The sequence below is a fragment of the Narcine bancroftii genome, chromosome 11 (assembly GCF_036971445.1).
Source record: "Narcine bancroftii isolate sNarBan1 chromosome 11, sNarBan1.hap1, whole genome shotgun sequence".
Lineage (NCBI taxonomy): Eukaryota > Metazoa > Chordata > Chondrichthyes > Torpediniformes > Narcinidae > Narcine > Narcine bancroftii.
The window spans coordinates 54,803,169-54,824,015 of NC_091479.1; the positions used below are offsets into that span (position 1 = coordinate 54,803,169).

Consider the following 20,847-nt stretch of genomic DNA (forward strand, 5'->3'; position numbering starts at 1 on the left):
AACCACCCTTTGTAAATATGGGGTCCATTTTCTTCCACAATATATGGTTGTAGCGGCTTGCTCACCAGGACGAAAGCCAGTACACAAGATGGCTGACGAACGTGGTGACTGCACAGATCCTGCGGGAACCAATCATCTTCGTCCCAGGTGACATCCCGCATGGTGGGAAGCAATGAGCAATGGTGAGAACACCCACCAATCCGAGGCTGGCTCTGCCGTCTCGAAAGACCTGTCATCAGTAGCGGGAGAGTATATAAGCAGAGCTGCCAGTTTAACAAACCAGTCTTCGACTTCGACTTCATTGGTGTGTATCGTTCATTCCACACGTCACGGTGAGTGTGCAGGATATTGGTGCGAAGGAAGAGACTTTCACCATTGACGAACTCAAACCAGCACATCTGGACATTAGCAAACCGGACTCCACTCAGCCCCCACGACCCAGATATAGGTGACCGAAAGCAGCGAATAGCGCTCCAATCACTGCTTCTAGGGAGGTGGGGGATCATGCTAACTGGGATGCCATCCTGTACACAAGATGGCCGGTGAATGTGGCAACTGCACAGAGTCCACGGGGACCAACAACTTTCATCCCAGGGGACAATGCGCACGGCAGGAATTAAGAAGGAAGGGAACACCGACCAATTGGAGGCCGGCATGGATGTGACATCACTCCTGTCGACAGCAGCGGGGAGAGAATAGAAGCAGAGCAACCAGTGTAATAAAGGAGTCTTTGACTTTGATTTCTTGGGTGTGTGTCATCCTTTCCACCCATCACAGTAGCGCGCACACTCCAATTTCACATCGAATGGTCTTGCTCATCTTACATCAGGAGTCATGTGTACAGTTTCCTTACCTGAAGCGTGATAAGTGCACAAAGATCGTCAGACTTGTTTCTGGGGTGTTTTAAGTGGGTGATAGGAGGAAAGTTTGAATATGGATCTCTTGGTCGTTGGTAAAAAAGGAGATGACCTGACAACATTATGAGAGGACACAGCAGCACGGATCGAGAGAGGATAATGCAAAGGAGCCGAACACCAAGTGTCACAATTTCCCAATAACCGATCGGCTGCTTGGACTTTAAGAAATGTCTTCAATGAAAATGTAATATCCTTGGAATTCTCTACCCTGTTGAAGGTTCATTTGAAATTGGGATCCATGGACATGTGATGAGTTTATTGCCATGCACATTCATAGAGGGATCATATGCATTGAAAAAAGTAGCTGACATTGAATTGGAAGCGGTAATAAATATGAAGGAAAGATTGAGAATAAATAGTCTCCCTTGCAGTTGGGGTACAATGTATTGCTTGAGATCAGAGGAATCCTGGAGCCAGGACAAAGTGATCATGTGTTTCCCAAGGATTTGATTGAGTTGTTGGAGTAGTAAAAAGTGGAAGGGCCGAAGGGTCTTCTGCTCCTTCGACTGCTTGATTTCTGTCTTCTGATGCTGATTGGGTGCGCCTGTGTATTCGCTCGCTCGCTGATTGGTTGCTTCAGTTGCGCGAGCCAATGGGTTGATTCGGTGAGGTCGCTATTGGATTGGACGCTGAAGTCGGGTTGGATTGATGGGCGGGTTCGCGCCCTGATTGGCTCTTGCTGTAAGGAGGCGGGACATTTGCGGCGGCGTCGTCTGCTTGGCTCTGTCGCGTAGCCGCTGGTCCAACGGGACGAAGTTGGCGGCGGCGCCGGGACCTTCCTCAGCCACGCGGTTCAGGGAAAGCGGGCGAACCGCAGCCCGCCGGGCCCAATCCGGGATCGACCGGCACCGGCGCGGTGTTTGGGTGGAGCCGAGGCGTCGGTGCGAGGCCTAATGGCGTCGACAGGGCGAGGCCGGAGGACGCTGAGTAACTGGCAGCGGGAAGGGGACGGGGGAGGGGCAAAGAGGAGACTTGCAAATCTGTTTTCCGCATGCGCGGTGGGTTCGCGACGGATTTCGGTTCGCGCATGTGCGGCTGATACGCATGTCCAAACTGAGGGCCACGAACCGAATCCTTTTTGCAAGCGCAACCTGACGACTCGCGCATGCGCACAGAAATTAAGATGGCTGCCCCCAGCCGATGGAGCCCAAGACGCTGAGTCACAAAATCAATCCGCACATTTTGGGTTTTACGTGTCCTGTGTCTGTTCTCGTTTGTCAAATCATTTGATTTTAATAATAGGCACTAAGACTTCAGGGCTCCTCGCACGGGGGAAAAACTCCGACTTGCGTCCGTTGTGGGATCTGACTCCATTACGTTCGCAAGTCGGGGAGGACCTGTCTTGGTCATTGGGTCGCTTAGGAAGGGAGGGAAAACCAATCCATTTTTCTTTGCTTCCCAATGCTCATAGAATGTGTCTGATTCCATCCGTTGTTCCTGTTGTTGTATCACATTCCTCATAAAGTTAGATGTTATTTTTTAAAGTTGACGTAGCAACTAAAATGCAATGTTTCTCAGTTACTTGTCCGAATGCCTTGAAAAATATAGGGACTTTGGTGTTAACAATACAGAGTAAAGATTTCACCAATCCTTTTGAATTTATGATCTCTGGGATTTCTGGTTATATTTTCTATTTAGGTTGGTGTATCTTGCAGACCTGTTTGGTTGCAGCAAGTAAGAAGGTATCGTCTTGTAGCGTACGCTGCTGCAGTGCTACCAAATAAAGAGATGTCCACCCAAGGTGAGTGTAAAATAAAGACGGGCTTTACTGTTTTAAATTCCCCATGTGTGCTCGCTGGCCCACCCACTTCTGGTGACATATGTCCCGACTTCAAGCAGTGACGTCATTGCGTAGTGGCATCACTCTCTGGCAGGCTGGCCGCTACGCAGAAGTGTAGGTCTCCTCAGCTCATATGTGCTGCTTGGTGCGGGCTCCTTCTCAGCAGTGAAGGGGAGTCCATCCCATCTTGGACTGTCCAAGTGTTCCTGTGATTTGGCCTTTTTTGCTTGCCTGGTTGCTTGACGCGCTACAATCTCAGCGTTTATAAGGGGGAAATTCTTTCAATGTTTCATTCAACTTTATTACAGAATTCTTCCTTGATTATCTGTGTAACATTGAATGTTATGGGTTTTCATGAACAGGGATCATGATTTTACTCATAATTAGGTGAGCCAATGTATGGGACATTTTTTGCTCATGCCCCATGGGAAAATAAAAATAAAGTGACAAAATTAGGAAGGTTTGTTGACTCTTGTTTTTAAGCAGGATGTCAGGGTGATTTTCATCATGCTTGCTGAAATTAAAATGTGATATGTCAGTTCTAAATGGCAGCTGCCACATTGGCTTTGAAAGGAGAGATGGGAACTGGGTCAGGTCCTTTGTGGTCCCAGTAATGCAATGGAGAAAGATGTCATGGGGCTGAATGTTGTTTAGGGAGGGAGAGGGTATTCATTTTTAGGAAACATATGTGGCCAGCCACCCATCAATATTTTCCTCGAATGGAAACTCCTGCTGGTCGAAGCCATTTCCTACTTTGAACAGGTCCAATGTCATTATCCAAGCACATATTGTTATGAGCCCAAAGGATCCCAAAACCCAGAAGCAATAGACATGCATCAAGACAAGTGGTTTTTAAAACAAGTTATTTTTAATCAACTTTAAACATGAAAATAGAATGAAACTTTAACTTAACTCTATACTTATCTAATCCAAATTAACCCTCTTCTAATTCTTAGTGAACAGGTTTGTAATGTGTATAAATTTAAGAAAACTTCTTTGGTTCACAGTTCAATCTCACTTCTCCTTCTTCCAAGTTCTCTGGATGCAGGCAATTCTTCTGTTGTGCACAGAATTGAACGTGTATAAATTTCACCAGGTTTTGGTCCTCGAAAGGTAAATGTTTACCACTTAGGATGGTTCTTGTAGGGTTTTTAGAGTGAGATTTGTTGTTCCAGGATTTCCACAACTGAGGTACCACATTAGTCACCTCAATGTCTCAGTGATGAAACTTGCCCTGACAGAGTTTTCCAGATAATAACTTCTTTCTTCAAGCTACCACAGAGTTCCATTGCTCTTATTCCAAACAAAAGGTGTTCTTTCTTCTGCTCAAGCTGTTGTAAGATAAACAAAACCCAGGGGTGACTTTCCTGTAAGCATCCTGGCTCCTTTCCAAACAATGGTCATTCATTTTATGACATCAGTTCGATTAACACCTACTTGTGAATGTGAATAACATTCTCCATAGATCTTCAATATTTCTTCAGTCTTTCAAATAAGATCTATTTTAAAATATGTATGCAACCTACTCTAAATCTTACCAAAATCCCAAGTATTTCCAAATTCTCCAAATATATTTATCCATTACAATATCACATAAAGAGCATTTAAGAGACTCTTAGACAGGCATTCATGGGTGAAAGAAAAACAGGGTTTTAGTAGGTGCACAGAGCGGTATTCACAGACATTTCCTGATACATCGCGGGCTAACAGTGCGGGGTGCCAAAGTACCGCGAGTGGCTCGTACCTTTAACCTGCTTGTCCTGTGCACTAACAAGTTCATTAACAGGCAGGGAACAAAAGGTCTGTGTATGTCTTCAATAAACCAGTCTTGAGATGACTACCTTTCTGTGTGTTTGCCTTTATTTAGTAGAATCTCCCGCAGTAGCCGCGACAGGGTATTTTTATTATATTTTTGTTAGAAATATCTCGATCAGCACAGCGTCGTGGGCCAAAGGGCTTGTACCGTGCTGTAATATTCTGTTATTGCTTGACTTTGAATATCTCTTGTAAGCTCTGTGGGACTTCAATAATGTAGCAAATGTGCACAGCAACATTGCAGTCAGGAGTTTGTATCTCCTGGTTGACTTGAGCTTTTCTCTTTTTTACACAATGCTTTATAGTTCTGGTCAGTAAGAAAAGAAATATTGTGCATGTTGAATATGTCATTATGATTGAAAGTAACACTGGAAAAGAGTCAGTAACAACAAGGTAATTGGCACCCTGTAGTGGCTGGTGCAGTTTCCTGATGGGCACAAGTTATCCCTCAGTGGCTACAGTGATGTGAAAATGTGGATAAATTATTTTGTATATGATTTATACATGGAAAATTAGTTGTTGTTTGTTCCAATTTCAGATAGATGTGGTTGCAAAGTGGGTAAGGAGAGAAAATAGTTGGGGATCAACAACTGAGGCTTGCATTTGATGCTGTGTAAGTCAAAATGGATACTCAGAATAAGGCTAATCTGATTAGGCAAGCCACTGGCTCTTATACTTCCACCAGAAGTGAATCTAGAATTGAGTTTTGAGTCATTTACGGTGGGTAACTTCAAAGTCTGTTGATTGTAAGACTAAATTAAGAGCCCTTTTGCCCCTGGCTGTGCTGAAAGATTGTTTTGTTTATTAACTAAATCTTTCTGAGAAGGAAAATGGAGTGAATCTGCTTTCCTACTCATTGATGATGAATTTTGCAGTAAGATCTTTCAACTAATTACAGACTCCAAATTCCTCCCCATCCTTCGGCATTTTCTCCTGCAATCTGCATCAGTCACCACCATCCAGGGACATAAACAATCATTCACATTCACCTCCTCCAACCATGTCCATGCCCTCTGTGGCAGGAAACCGAATGCATAGTAAATGACAGATTGGTTGAGCACCTGCACTTTGATCACCATGGAAATCTTGGCTCATGGTCACAAGCCGTTTTAAGTACAATTCCCATCCTGACCTTTGTCTTCTGCTTCCTCCATTGTCAGGGTGAGGTCAAATCCAGAGGAACCATCTCTTATTGCACTTGTGACTTGATGGTATGAATATAGAATTTTGCAAGTTCATGTAACTTGCCCACCACCCCCCGCCCCAACTTCCCAGGTTTTACTCTCCTGCTCATTCATCCAGTTCCCCTTGTATTCTCCATTCCAAACCAGATGACTTATAAATATGGGCAGAGAAATGGCAGATGGAGTTTAATTTGGACAAGTGTCTTGCACTTTGAGAGGACTTGTAGTAGTGTTGCAAAGAGGGATCTTGGGGTCCAAGCACGAGCTCTTTGAAAATGGCAACACAAGTGTAGGGTGTTAAAGAAAGTATTCTTCATTGAGCAGGGCATTAAGTATAAATGTGGTTAGGCCACATTTTGAGTGTTTTCTGCAAATCTAGTTGCTGCATGACAAAAGAAGCTTATCAGGGGGTTACTTGGGTTTGAGCATTGGTTCTGAGGAGAGGTTGGATAAATTTGGATATTTTTCTCTGGAGCATTGGAGGATGAGAGATGACCTGGTTGAAATGTATCCAATTATTTTAGTCCTTGAGAGGGTAGATTTCTTCTTCCCCCACCCCCCCCCATGGGAAATGTAAAAATACTATGATGTCTATATTGAACATGAGAGGGGAAAAGGAAAGAAGTGAGGCAGGGTTTCGCACAGTGTGGTGGAGGTCTGGCCCATGCTGCCAGGATAGTGGTGAAATCACCACGATTTAAGAGGGATTTGGTTGGGCACATGAACAAGAGGGAATGGGTGATGTGTATGGACCATGTGCTGACAGATGGGATTAATTTAAATGAGCATCATGGTCACCACAGACATTGTTCACCAAATGGCCTATTCCTGGGCTGCTCTGTTGGGTGATGATTCATCTCTTTTCAAGGATTGTTGCCAATGGGCAGTAAACTTTTCACAGAGGTCTATCTCCAATGAATGTATTTAGAACATTTCCATGAGTTAATTCCCTATAGAAACACCAGTTTATCATTCAAGCTGTGTAGCCACAGCAATAATGCAAAGTTTGAAGGCTTTCATTACTGAATCCATTTTAATCAGCCTTCACCCTGTACAATGTTCAGTTGAGACAAGAAAATCAAAATGCAACATTTAACCTCTAGGAAAGATGAGTAATCCTCTGTACCACAGAATTATTGCTGAAAAAATATTTGGAAAATTTTGTGAATTCAGCTTCCAAAGAGGGGATGAAGAGGATCCACAACAAGATTTAAAAAAATTAAACCCAGAACATTTATTGGAAGATGTTTATCACAATAAACATGTTCAGGTTCAGTAATGATCGATTCTGGATTGGCATGTGGCAGTAATAAAAGGAATGCAGGATAGATATATTCCAAGGAAAAATAAATGAATGATTTGGATTGTGGTTTAAATGGTTTTGTGGCCAAATTTGCAGAGGTCACCAAGATAGGGGACAGAAGGAAGTGTAGAAACCATAAAGTTGCATAAGGATATAGACAGATTAGGAAACTGGGCAAAATGATGGCAGATGAGATTTAACACCGAGAAATGTACAGTTGTACATTTTGGTAGTGGAAATAAACAGGAAGCATACTATTTGGATGGGATGAAAATTCAGACCTTGGATGTGCAAAGGGACCTGGGTGTCCTTGTGCAAGGAAACCTAAAAGTTAACGACCAGGTAAAATTGGTCATGAAGAAAGCGAATGCTATGATGGCATTCATTTCAAGATGAATAGTGTACAAGGGAAAAGAGATGTTAATGAGGCTCTATGGGGCACTGGTGAGACCTCCTTTTGAGTGTTGTGTACAGTTTTGGGCCACCTAACTGAGAAAGCATGTGATATTGGAGAGGGTGCAAAGGAGAATGACTAGGATGATTCCCAGAATGTAAAAGATAACATACGAGGAGTGTGTGACAGCTCTTGGGTTGTATTCATTGGAGTATCGGAAATTAAAGAAGAAAGCTCATGGAGACATTTTTTATTTTGAAAGGTTTAGATAGGGTGGATGCGGGTAAGATGTTTCCCTTGGTGGGTGAATCAAGGACAAGAAAATGAGAGGTTATCCATATAAAACAGAGATTGGGAAGAACTTCCTTAGCCAGAGGGTCATGGATCTGTGGAACCGCTGCCGCATACAGCAGTGGAAGCCTGATCCCTAGGAGTATTCAAACAAGAAATAGACAACTGTATCGTTAGTGAGGGCATGAAGAGATTATGGGGAAAAGGATGGAAATTGGAAGGAGTGTAGAGTAGCTCTGTGTCGGTTTATGAAGCAGACTCGATGGGCCTGGTGACCTGGTTCTGTTCCTTTGTCTTGGGATCTTGTTCTCATTTGAGTGACATTATCGAAGGCAACAAAAATGGAAACATTCAAGGCAGTTGTTGGAGTAGGTTATTAGTTTGGCATCTCTATGTAAAATTCCAAAACTATCTGTCACTTTGGAGCAGTGCCGGTCCCTCTAACCCCTGAGGAACATAGACTTTCTAATATGTCATGTGTTCTTTCAGCTACAAATGGTTCTCTTATTCAAACATGGCCAGAGGTCACTCGCGTTTCATTTCAGCTTCACATCGTTTTGGGTGGGTTTTCAGTTGTAAATGTGGCAAATGCCATTTTGGGAGTGGATTTCTTGTCACATTTTGTAGTGATGTATTTGAAAAAATGCTGTTGTGTGGACTGCAAGTGAGTTGCATTTGTTGTCCTTCCAATGCCATCTGCTGCCTGACAAGCCTTCAACCTGGCTCCTGCCTTTTCCAAGCCTTGCTCAAGTGTTTCCCTCTTCTTGTGACCCCATCATAACAGTGCACAGACATGCAAAAAGCCACTATATAAAGGCAGGGTCAATGAAATGCAGGCTGATAATACCCCCGGATTTCCTTAAATTTGCAAAATTGGATTGGCAAGAGTTGGCCGAGGTCCACAGATCTGATAGATGCTGGGCTTCACGATTGTATGTGGATCTGAAATAAACTCTAGATTGGTGGCCTTGCAGAGATAATCGTGCCCTGAACAATTCAACCGTGCCTGACTGATACAATATTCCAAATTTACAAGACTTCTCAGCAAACCTCCTCGGCAAATATGCATTTGCCAAAATAGATGTAGTACGTGCTTACTATTAGAATGCATTTAAGTCTTTGGATATCACGAAGACAGCAGTGATGCTCCCGTTCGGCATGTGTGAGTTTCTGAGAATACCATTCGGTCTATGGAATGCAGCTCAGACATTCCAGTGGTTCATGGACCACGAACTCACCGGCCTTAGGTTTGTTTGGTGCTTGTGTTGAGCGAGGAGATTCTGGTTGTAAGTGTGGATGAAGAGGAGTACAAGAGCCACCTTATCTCATTGTTTCCGAGGCTTGAGGAATGTGGCATCGTGATCAATCCCAGGAAAGTGTTTCTGGTGCTTCTGATCTTGTATTTTTGGGAACGAGGAATTTTTATTGCTGTTTCCTGGTGAATGCCACAGCATCTCTATTACCTCTTGCTGAATGACTCAAAGGATCTGATGTCTGCTTCAAAAAGACCTTAACTTTGTGTATGCTCTTCATGATGTGAACACTGTTCTTACAAATGTCACTAAGCTTGTACATCAAGGGTCCAAGGCCTTGAACTCTTACCACAGATGCATCTGTCAGTGCTGTGGGAGCAGTGTTCGAACAACGAGTCTGTGGGCAATTGGAACTTCTGGCATTTTTTTTTCAGCCAAGCGTTCACCGGTTCAGGCAAAGTATAGTACATTTGGGCAAGAACTCTTAGCTATCTATCTCGCAGTGAAATATTTCATCTTGAAAAAAATATTTTTAATTTTGTATACAGTTCAATATAATAATAGAATCGTATTCAAATGATACTTTAAATGATCAAAATAGAATAAAAAATAAATGGTTGAACTGTACATAAAAGTGAGAAGAGAGAAATAGTAGAAAAGAAAAAAATACAGATCTAGGTGCAAAGCTCCTGTGATAACTATTCCCTCCCAAAAGGAAAGGCAGGATATCAATAAAATAGTAGAATTAAACCAACATGATAAGGTTCAACCATTAAGATTAAAGAAAAGTGGTGGTGGGTTGGAGAAGTGAAAACATTAGATATCCAAACACATATCTAAATATGGTTTGCATATTTTGATGTATATATCATAACCATTTCTAATATAAAACATCAATTTTGATAAGGGAATACAATTTTGCATTTCCCCACAATCAATTTTAAGATGGGATTCAGATTTCCATGGAATTGCTTTTCAACTCCTGGCCACTGCCAAAGTGACTTTAAAAAATACTTAATTGATTTTTTGAGAACTTGAATTAGGCTTCTAAATCATTTACATTTCCCAAAAGTAAAAGCTCAGGTGTTAATGGTAAACATGATTATAATTCGTTCCAAACACTTGCTCACATCTTTCCAAAATGATGTCACCTTGAGACATGACCAGAGAGAATCTATATACGTACCAATTCTGTGCCATATCTAAAACATAAATTTGAAAAATTTGGAATAAATTAATTGATGTGGCATTAAGTATAATTGATGAATAAGATTATAATTAACTTATCTATCGAAAACATTAATTACTGTCCCAACAAATGTCAGACCAGCAAAATGGGTCAATTTCAGTTGTCAAATCCAATTCCCATGTTTCTTTTGATTTATTCATGTCTGGGTTTGGAGATTCCTCTTGAAGTAGAAGATACAATTTGGAAATGTTTCTTTGTAATTCCCTCATGAATCCCAATCTCCAATCCAATATTTCATCTTTTTATTGGAAGGTCATCCTTTGACCATTTATACAGACCACCAGCCTCTTATGCATACTGTAAGTACAAGCACACATCTCTTCTTGCCCAGAGAGATTCGGCACTTGGACTTCATCCTACAATTTTCATTGGACACACAGCACATCTGAGGAAAGGCAAATGATGTGGCTGGAGCCCTATCCAGGCATGACATTACATAAAACTACTGCCATCGATTTTTCTGTCATGGATCATGCACGGCACACTGATCCCGATTTGTTACGGTGTAACCAGGTCAACTCTGGTCTCCATCTTCAAGATGTGACCCTGGATGAATTGGGTGAAGAGTTGGTCTGTGATTTTTTTCCCCCAACAAGAAGGACTATGCCGTTTGTGTGGGCGGCTATGAGGCAGGAAATTTTCTCTTCACAATCTATCTCTTTCTGGTAGAACAGCATCAATCAAACTGGTTAAGGAACATCTTACCTGGCTTTGTGTTAAACAGAATGTTGGATTATGGGCAAGGACTCGCTTGCTGAGTCAACACCCGAAAGTCACCAGGCACATGAAATTCAAGCTGGGGGATTTTGTTGTTGTGGATTCCCATTTCCAGCACATGCACCTTGTGGCTTGTAAGGTCCACTTCCGCCATCTCGGCAATGTACTTATCTGCTCACGTGTGAGGACTGGACTACCAGGTGGCAGGATGAAATTCCTATCATCGGCATCTCTGTAGAACAATTGCTTGAGCTTTTGTGGATCATTGGATTTGATCTTTTGGTGTTCAGGGCCCAATTATAATAGATCGAGAGTCTCAGTTCGAGTCAGCATTGGTCCGAGGTTTCACAGATCCTCTGGGCACTACCGGAATTACGGCTAAGTATTTCAGGCCAACAGCTTCTTTGAGCATTTCCATCGCGGGGTGGGGGGGGGGGAGCTCTACATTTTTCCCACTGTTCAAAAAGTATGGGGGGGGTTGAAGGTGAATTGGGAGGCACAGGTTTGTGGGCCTAAAGGGTCTGTTACTGTGCTGTAACTAATCTTAAAGTATCACATTGACTCTGATATGTCACTAATGTAAATCTTGGTAGTAATGGTGTGTATGATTCAGCTTTGTCTTGATCTCTGCGGCTATTGGCCTCGTCTCTCATGTGGAACCCTATAACTTGGGTGTTTTGGAATTACCTCATTGTGAGGAGTATATCTGAATGAATAGCCTCACTAATTACTCACCATGTTCATGTTTAAAGTCCATCTATCCTTGTCTGCCAAGTCTGGACTGGAAAATTGTAAATGTTACTCCACTCTTGAAGAAGGAAGAGAGGCAAAAGACTGTAAATTTTAGACCATGTCTTCACATTAAAAAAATAATTATTAGGAAAATTATGTTATCTTTTCCAAACAAATACAAGCTTTCATTTTGCCAATGATTCATATTTAAATCCACATCATTTTTCCACGTAATTGCAATACATTCCCCAACCAATGCTAATGCAAACCGAATAAATTCAATTTGAGATTTATCCATTCTTAAACCCATTGTTAAAGTTGTAATATACCCCATTTTACAAAAGCAGTGGATCTAACATTAAAGAAGTCTCAAATAAATCCACCAGAAACTCCTTAATTTTTTTCTCCTAAAAGACTTACTTTATCACACAACCAGACTGAATTGAAAAAAAAAGTACCAATTTGAGTCCCACAATGAAAACATAAATCTGAATGACTAAATCCATATCTTTTTAACTTTTCCGGCATTTAATACAACTGATGTTGAAAATTATAGTTCACCAAATTGAGTCACACTATCTTCACACATAGTTGTCCATCCTTCTTCGGATAATTTTAAGGATAAATCATTGATTTATCTAAATCCAGTTTAGCCATTTTCTCTTGCAACAAAGAATACATTTTTGAAATAAATCCCTTTCTGCCACATTTACAATTAAATTTTTAAATTTAGTTAACTTGGGCATCTTCAATTCCTGCCCAAAATTTTCACGACTGGAGCACGTACTTTAAAATATGCAAACAAAGAATTTAAAGGTACCTCAATTTTTTCCCCAAGCCTATCAATGTGTGTGACATTCCATTGGAATTGCGTATTGGCTTCCATTGCACAACCCATTATGGGTGCAGATTTTTTAAGGTCCCATGACTTGCTAGTAGACGTGAGGTGGAGGAAATTGGTTCATGCTACCACTTTTCAAACATACCCACTGGTCTGCAGCAAAGGGAGAGTTTCCATCTCGGGGTCCAGACCCTGCACAAAGATGCCTATGCTGCCCTGCTTAATGAATTTCCCGGTATTATCTCTCCGAAATTCAATACCTCCAAAACAGTACATCGAGGGCCATTGCCAACATCTCACATTCTTTAGCCGTCATTTATGGCCATTGGAGATGAAATATCGTGCATTGTATCGAGCCACACGGCACTTCCAATTTGTTTTGGAGGGTCGGCATTTCACTGTGTTCACAGACCACCAGCCACTCATTTTTGCCTTCAGCAAAATAACGGATCCACGGTCAGCAAGACAGCGGGTGTTTTAGTTTCTGTTGACGGTTCTGGGGGTGGGGGGATGTAGCAGTTGTCTTGTGGGTCGAGTGGACAAGGTTCTTTGGCAGACGCGTGAAGTCATAAGACAGACAGCTGGGAACTCATTCATTTAATTGACTGCCCACACGTGGTGCTGTGTGCTGAGGAATGGCACATTGATCTGTGGATTCTCCTGCCGAAAGGCATGGGACACTCTCAGGGCTTAATTTAAATCTGTGGTCCTGTGGATTGGCAGCAAACTCATGGAGCCCGGGACATGCAGTAAATTAAAGAAGGCTGTAAAGTCTGAATAAAGCAGTCTTGTGTTGACTAGCCTGGTGTGTGTGTGTGTGTGTGTGTGTGTGTGTGTGTGTGTGTGTGTGTGTGTGTGTGTGTGTGTGTTTTGCTTTAGTAGCTCTATCGAAGTAGCCGCTACATACATAAATATTTGGAGTCATTATTGCACTTATAGGATACTTTTCATCCATCTCAGAGCCTGTGGGAAGAAGCTATTCCCCAGCCTGGCAGTCCTGATTTTGATGATGGACGTGGTTAAAGATGCTGTGCACTGCACGGAAATGGTCTTTTTACTGTTCCTTGAGCCCTATTTGAACAACACTCCCAGTAAATGTCATCTACAGAAGGAAGGGACATCCCAGTGATCCTCACAACTCTTTGCATCATTCCTGACTGATGCTTTACAGCAACTAGACCATCCAAAAGTGTAGCCAGACAGGAGACTCAACTGCGCTCCTGTAAAATATCAGGATGAGAGGCGTTGGCCTTGACCTCCTCAGCCTCCTTGGGAAGTGTAGGCCCTTCCTGACCAATAAGGAGGAGTGATTGTTTTGTGTATTAATACGTGTGCTGTATGGATGGGAATTTTATGTGATTGTATTGTTTATTCTTGCTCTTTAACAATCTTTAGTGGATAGAAGTAGTCATTGTACTTTAGGATGTACAATCATGTACAGATTGTCCTTAAATAGCCATTTGGCCCAGATGTCTATTCAGTCCAAGAATACTTTCCATCACAGGCAGATTTTGAACAATAACCCCATTCATTCTGCAATAACTGCCACTTAATTTTGCCAGTTGTTCAATGGTAAACTATATGGGGAAAACACCACTGTCAACTCTTCTACCTTAAAGGAGTAAATATATTCAAATGGGCAGTGGATCAAGAGATGGAAACAGTGAAATCAGACAGAGGTGAGTGGCTGCTTAAATTAGAAACATTCGTGTTCATGCTATAGAATTTAAGGCTGCCCAGGAGGAATATAATGTGTTTTCTTTAAGATTGTTTGCCCTCACCCTGGTGAGGGATGGAGCTAACAGACATGTTGCGGGAAGGGTTCGAGAATTAATATGGTGGGTCACAGGAAGCTCAAGTTTAGATCCACAGAGCCCAGGTGTTTAGCAGAATGGCCACCCAGTCTGTATTTGGTTTTGCTGATATCGAGGTCAACTGAGTCATCCAAATGTAGGAGATTAGGATGGATGGGGTTCATGTGAAACTCTGCCTCAACTGGAAGGTCTGATTGTGGCCCTGGATGGAGGTGAGAGGAGATGTAGGGACAAGTTTGGCAATTTCTGCAGTTCCAATGGGGAGTGCATGAGATGGTGGTGGTTGGAGAGGGTAGTGCCGTCGAGGGAGTCACAGAAAGATGTGCCCCTGTGAAAAGAGGATATGAGTGGAGTGGGTTAGATGTTGCAGGTTAGAGGATGGTGCTGAAGTTGGAAGTTTCCAACGATAACGTGTCAGATGTGGCAGCTGATGGTTGGTAAGTGAGAAACCTGTGGGATTCTGTCCTTGTTGTGCTGGAGAGGAGGTGTGGTAAGGGCAGAAAGAGAATTGGAGATATGGGTGCAGGCTTTTACAATGACAATATGGGGGAATCTGCATTTATTGAAGAAATAAGACATTTTGGGTGTTCTGGAGTAGAAGACCTCATCTTGGGACTGTTAAAGGCCAGGGGACCCCAAAACCTAGCAGCAATAGAAAATCACCAAGACAAATGGATACTTAAGCAAAAGTAATTTTTAATTTTCTTTAAACAAAAAAACAATCAACCTTTAACTTATCACTATTAATGTAACTGCCTAACATTAACCCCTCCTAATTCTGAACGCAGGTGTATTTAAAGTGTGTAAAGTTCTTTGACACTCCTACAAGTTCACCGGTATCTATTAATTCTTATACTGTGCACAGAATTCAACATTTATGACTTTTCACCAAGATCTGGTGCTTAAAAGTAAATGGTTACCCTCCAGGAAGGCTCTTGTTGGTTTCAGAGAGGGATTTCTTGCTTATTGGACACACAAAACTGATTCCCTCTGATCAGCCACTTTGGTGTCTTGCCAAAGAAACTTTCCCCCCATCAGGGTTTTCCAAATGATAACCTCTTCTGCAGGTCACCATTGAGTTCCTTTTGTTTCCCTTATTTCAAGTGAAACACCATTTCTATCCAGCCATTTCCTCTTTTATGTAGAACAAGGCTTTTCAACAGGCTGAACTGAGAACTCACAACCCATCTTCAAAATGGGGTTTCAACAAGATGCCATCTCACTCTCTCTCTCTTTTAGAAAAAAGCCTATTTGGTGTCTCCTCTCTGCTTGCAAAAGCACATGACCTTCTTAGAACAGAAAACTTCTGAGTCCATGTATTTGTTGCTTTAAAAACAATAATCCATTTACACCTGCTTTTGAAATTATTTAGCAAAACACACAGTCATGCTCTCCTGCACCCCCCCCCCTCCCCACTACCCCAAACCCTGGGCCAAGTCACTGAGGGTCTGTGGATTCTCTTTCAATGCTCACAGACCAATCTAAGTCATTGGAAATGTGAGCTCCAATTTTGATATTCTGACACGATTAGGAACCCATTAGGACCCACTCTTATCCCAGGTCTGATACCTGACACCCTTTTAGCCAATTTCCAACCAGTATTTAGCAATCCACAGTGTAGTGTAGGTTCTTTGTCCAGAAGCCCACAGTCTCAAGTTACCAACAGCCTGTCACCTATGTTGGTCCTTCAGTTGCAGAACCCCTCACTGGTCTGCTTCCATGGTCACTGACCCGTGTATTGAATCCTCTGCTTCTCAAATGTTGATGGGGTGTGGTCTTCATGTTTTCTTGTGCCCTGTGCTAGTCCTCTACTTCCCCAAAGTTCGCGGTGGCAAGGAAATCTAACACACCTAATTAAAAAATTTACATCTTAGAGGAGAATCTCACATGTGTGGAGGGATGGAAAGGGCATTATTACAAATTGAAGCCTAATATTTGAATATTCATGTGCCAAATTTGCAAAAGCATAGAGTATATATTTCTTAAGCTCTATGTAATTTTTTCTAAAGGAAGACAAATTTTAAATTTTGCATGTCATCTTGGCATCCCTAAAAATTTATCTGATTTCCGAGTAAGTTCAATACATTTCCACATCCCTGCTAATGCTAATTTAACAAATTTCAATTGATATATTACTAGTTTTAATTTGGGCCTTATTCCCTCAATATTTACTAATAAAAATAAAGTTGGATTTTGCAGATAAACAACTGTATCTTGTTCCAAAAAAATTGTAATTCTCACCAAAAAGATCTTGCATTAGGACAAAGCTAAGTTGAATGCAAGAAAGTTGCTACATCTTCACCACACTTCAAACATCGATCTGATAATTCTGATTTTATTCTATTCAATTTCTCTGGTGTAAGAAGTAACTGTAGAAGAAAAACGAGTTGTGAATTCCTTCCGCACTGCTGCAGTGTGGAACTCTGGTCAATAGTTCCAGACTGCTGAGTTGAAGTGAATTAATACAACTCCCCTGGATCAAGTGATCTCTGTTGCCAAATCAGCTTCCTGTCTAGCTTTTCAAATCCAACTGCCTGAGTCAACTGACTCCAGATGCAGCTTTCAGATAAATCCTTGCTGACATCTGCTACATTACTAATGTAAAAACAATTATGCTGAACTAATTTGTGTCAAACATTGAGAAACTTATATGGATCTGCCCATATTTGCCAATCAACTACAATATTCAGATCCATTTCCCACATTTGTCTATACTTATGAACTCCTCATTTAAAAGTTCCTACTTGTAATCAAGAGGACATCAAAGAAGTAAACTTTTTAACAATTCCTCTTTATAAGGAATTTCTATTTCAGTACAACATGGTTGGTCCCAACTTATCCTTCAAATATGCTCTAAGTTGGAAATAGCAAAAATGATTGCAATGAATTATAAATATTTATTTCTCAGTTGCTCAAATAACATTAATTGACTCCTTTCATAACAATCTTCAACATTTATAATCCTCTTACGAAACCAGCTGTCCAGAAATTGATGATCCTTTGAAAAAGATACGAGGATTTTGAATCAAAGCCATTCTGGGTGATGTACATCCACTTACACCAATTTCATCATTTATTTTAATCCATATATTAATCAAATGTTTCAACAATGGTGTATCTTTTTCAATTCCCACTTGTATATAAATTCTTCTGCCTTTCTCTCTCCTATTTTATACATTTTAAAGGCAATTTTTCCCTTTCACAAAAAGAAGCAAGAAATCTCATTTGAGCTGCTCGATAACAATGTTTAAAATGAGGAAGCTGCAATCCTCTGAATGCAGAATTTGTTTTGGGTCACATGTAACATGGGATTCAATCAGAAATGGGTTCACGTGACGTAAACTCATGATGCAGACTTTTTTCTTAAAATGGAATACAAGAGGAGGGTTGTCTAGGTCTTTCGCAGGATATAGATCACAAGATAAAGGGGAAAAGTAGGCATATTGAGTCTGCTCCACCATTCTTACACTCACCCCCACTCCCCAGCTCTCTCCCCATTACCTTTGGTTCCTTGACTAATCAACTACCTGTCAATCTCTGCTTTAAATACACCCAATGACCTCAGTTCCACAGATTCACAACCAAATGACAAAATCAATTTTGCCACATCTGTTTTAAATTGACACCCTTTTATCCTGAAATTATTCTCTCCTGTCCTAGAATCTCCTACCATGGGAAACATCTTTGCCATATGTACTCTGTCCAGGCCTTCCAGCATTTGAAATGCCTCTGAGGTCCCCCTTATCCTTCTGTATTCCAACTAGTACAGTCGAAGAGTCGACAATTTTTCCTCATGCACTAACCCTTTCATTCCTGATATCGTTCCAGTAAATCATCTCTGACCTTCTCCAACACCAGCACATCTTTTCTCAAATACGGCACCCAAAACTCTAAACCTGATTGAATGGGAAGGCAATTCTCTAACGACACAAACACAACAGTGAAATTATATTATGTCTTGTTGATATTTAAAAAAATTATTGAAGAGTCAATTCACAGTGATGTACAATAAATTCTGGCCTATAATTCTAGCCCATTAATGGACTATTATCATAACCTAAAGAATGAGGGTTGTTCTGAAGCTTGGTTCTGTGTTACGAGACCAGAGGATCCCAAAACCCAGCAGCAATAGATATTCACCAAGACAAATGGTTACTTAAACAAAAGCTGATTTTAATTATCTTTAAACATGAAAACAGATAACACTTTAACTTATCACTATTTTACTATTTTAACTTACATTATCTAACTTACCCCCCTTCTAATTCTAAGTGGACGTGTGTGTAATGTGTGTGTAAGTTCAGAAAAGTTCTTTGTTTCACAGTCCAATCTCACTTGTCATTCCTCCAAGTCCACTGTTTGCAGGCCATTCTTATACTGTGCACAGAATTTAACATTTATCAAGTTCACCAGATTTTGGTGCTCAAAATGTGAATGATTACCACTGGGAAGTTTTTTGTTGGTTTTCAGAGAGAGGTGTGTTGTTCAGGGAAGCATTAGTGTTTTTGTGACTCAACGTACCAGCATCTGAAGTCCGCTATCTCTTCAGAAAAGCTCTGATAGCTTTAGCATGGAACAGAGCTGAACCAGGACTTTGCAGGTATTTAAGGGAGTGTGTGGGCAGGGTTTGTTCTAGACCAAAAATCTCACCAAATGACTCTGCTTGAAATCAAGATTCAAAGCATTTTGAGGAATACAACAGGAATTGTTCAACAAGAGCCTGGTTTTCCCTGAGGAGTTTTCTTTCAATAGTGGAAATGATTTTTTTTTTTAAAGCCCATTAATCTTCCTGAGACAAATCTTTGCATTTAACTTTCAGGTTGCTATCTGTTGTTAACTTGGAGGCCTTTAATGGGGTGTCTGGGTGGAATCTTTGCTTTAACCAAGCAGTTCGCTTGCAATTTTCCAGCTGTAGGATGCGGTGCAGTTGCTTGCAAGTTTAGCAAGTGGGATTATGATGTGAAACTGCAAATCACAGCGTCATTTTTGTTTTTGAAAATGCAAATGTGAAAATGTTAACTTTGGTCTCCTTGGTTTCCTTAAGTTTACAGAGGAGACGTTGGGTCAAGCTGAGAAGACAGAGTTGGATGCCCATTTGGCGTATCGGCTGGGCAAAGCAGAAAGCACAAAACAAGGGACTGAAAAAATAATGAAGCAGACTGAAGTGCCGTTGAACCAAACCCAGGTAAAGAATTTAATTTTGTGCAGTGTACTTAAGAGACCAAACGATTTGGGCTTTTAGTGGTGACCATGAAAGACCCCAACAATGAAGACGCTGTTTACATCCGGTACCGCACGGATGGCAGTCTCTTCAATCTGAGGCGCCTGCAAGCTCACACCAAGACACAAGAGAAACTTGTCCGTGAACTACTCTTTGCAGATGATGCCGCTTTAGTTGCCCATTCAGAGCCAGCTCTTCAGCGCTTGACGTCCTGCTTTGCGGAAACTGCCAAAATGTTTGGCCTGGAAGTCAGCCTGAAGAAAACTGAGGTCCTCCATCAGCCAGCTCCCCACCATGACTACCAGCCCCCCCACATCTCCATCGGGCACACAAAACTCAAAACGGTCAACCAGTTTACCTATCTCGGCTGCACCATTTCATCAGATGCAAGGATCGACAATGAGATAGACAACAGACTCGCCAAGGCAAATAGCGCCTTTGGAAGACTACACAAAAGAGTCTGGAAAAACAACCAACTGAAAAACCTCACAAAGATAAGTGTATACAGAGCCGTTGTCATACCCACACTCCTGTTCGGCTCCGAATCATGGGTCCTCTACCGGCACCACCTACGGCTCCTAGAACGCTTCCACCAGCGTTGTCTCCGCTCCATCCTCAACATCCATTGGAGCGCTCACACCCCTAACGTCGAGGTACTCGAGATGGCAGAGGTCGACAGCATCGAGTCCACGCTGCTGAAGATCCAGCTGCGCTGGATGGGTCACGTCTCCAGAATGGAGGACCATCGCCTTCCCAAGATCGTATTATATGGCGAGCTCTCCACTGGCCACCGTGACAGAGGTGCACCAAAGAAAAGGTACAAGGACTGCCTAAAGAAATCTCTTGGTGCCTGCCACATTGACCACCGCCAGTGGGCTGATAACGCCTCAAACCGTGCATCTTGGCGCCTCACAGTTTGGCGGGCAGCAGCCTCCTTTGAAGAAGACCGCAGAGCCCACCTCACTGACAAAAGGCAAAGGAGGAAAAACCCAACACCCAACCCCAACCAACCAATTTTCCCTTGCAACCGCTGCAATCGTGTCTGCCTGTCCCGCATCGGACTGGTCAGCCACAAACGAGCCTGCAGCTGACGTCGACTTTTTACCCCCTCCATAAATCTTCGTCCGCGAAGCCAAGCCAAAGAAGAGAGATTTAAATGAACAAAATCTGATTAGAATAGAAGTTTATGGAATGTTTGGGAGTTGCCACAACAAAATGGAGCATATAAATTAGATGTTGTAATTAAGATAAATGAACAATGCAATGAGCCTGGTGTCACAGTATCTGCCTCCCTCTACCGTATATCACCGTTAATCCTTCTCCCCAATATGAACCT

At 41.9% G+C, this 20,847-nt stretch overlaps 1 protein-coding gene across 1 annotated transcript in view; it reads left to right on the forward strand.

Moving 5' to 3' along the window:
• Window positions 1–1,718: 1,718 nt before the first annotated feature.
• Window positions 1,719–20,847, forward strand: part of LOC138745445 (uncharacterized) — a 30,037-nt gene continuing 10,908 nt past the window's right edge. The window contains exons 1-3 of the transcript XR_011346267.1: window positions 1,719–1,844; window positions 2,556–2,658; window positions 19,335–19,475. The gene's annotated coding sequence lies outside the window, so the exon portion shown is untranslated. The remainder of the gene's footprint in view (window positions 1,845–2,555; window positions 2,659–19,334; window positions 19,476–20,847) is intronic.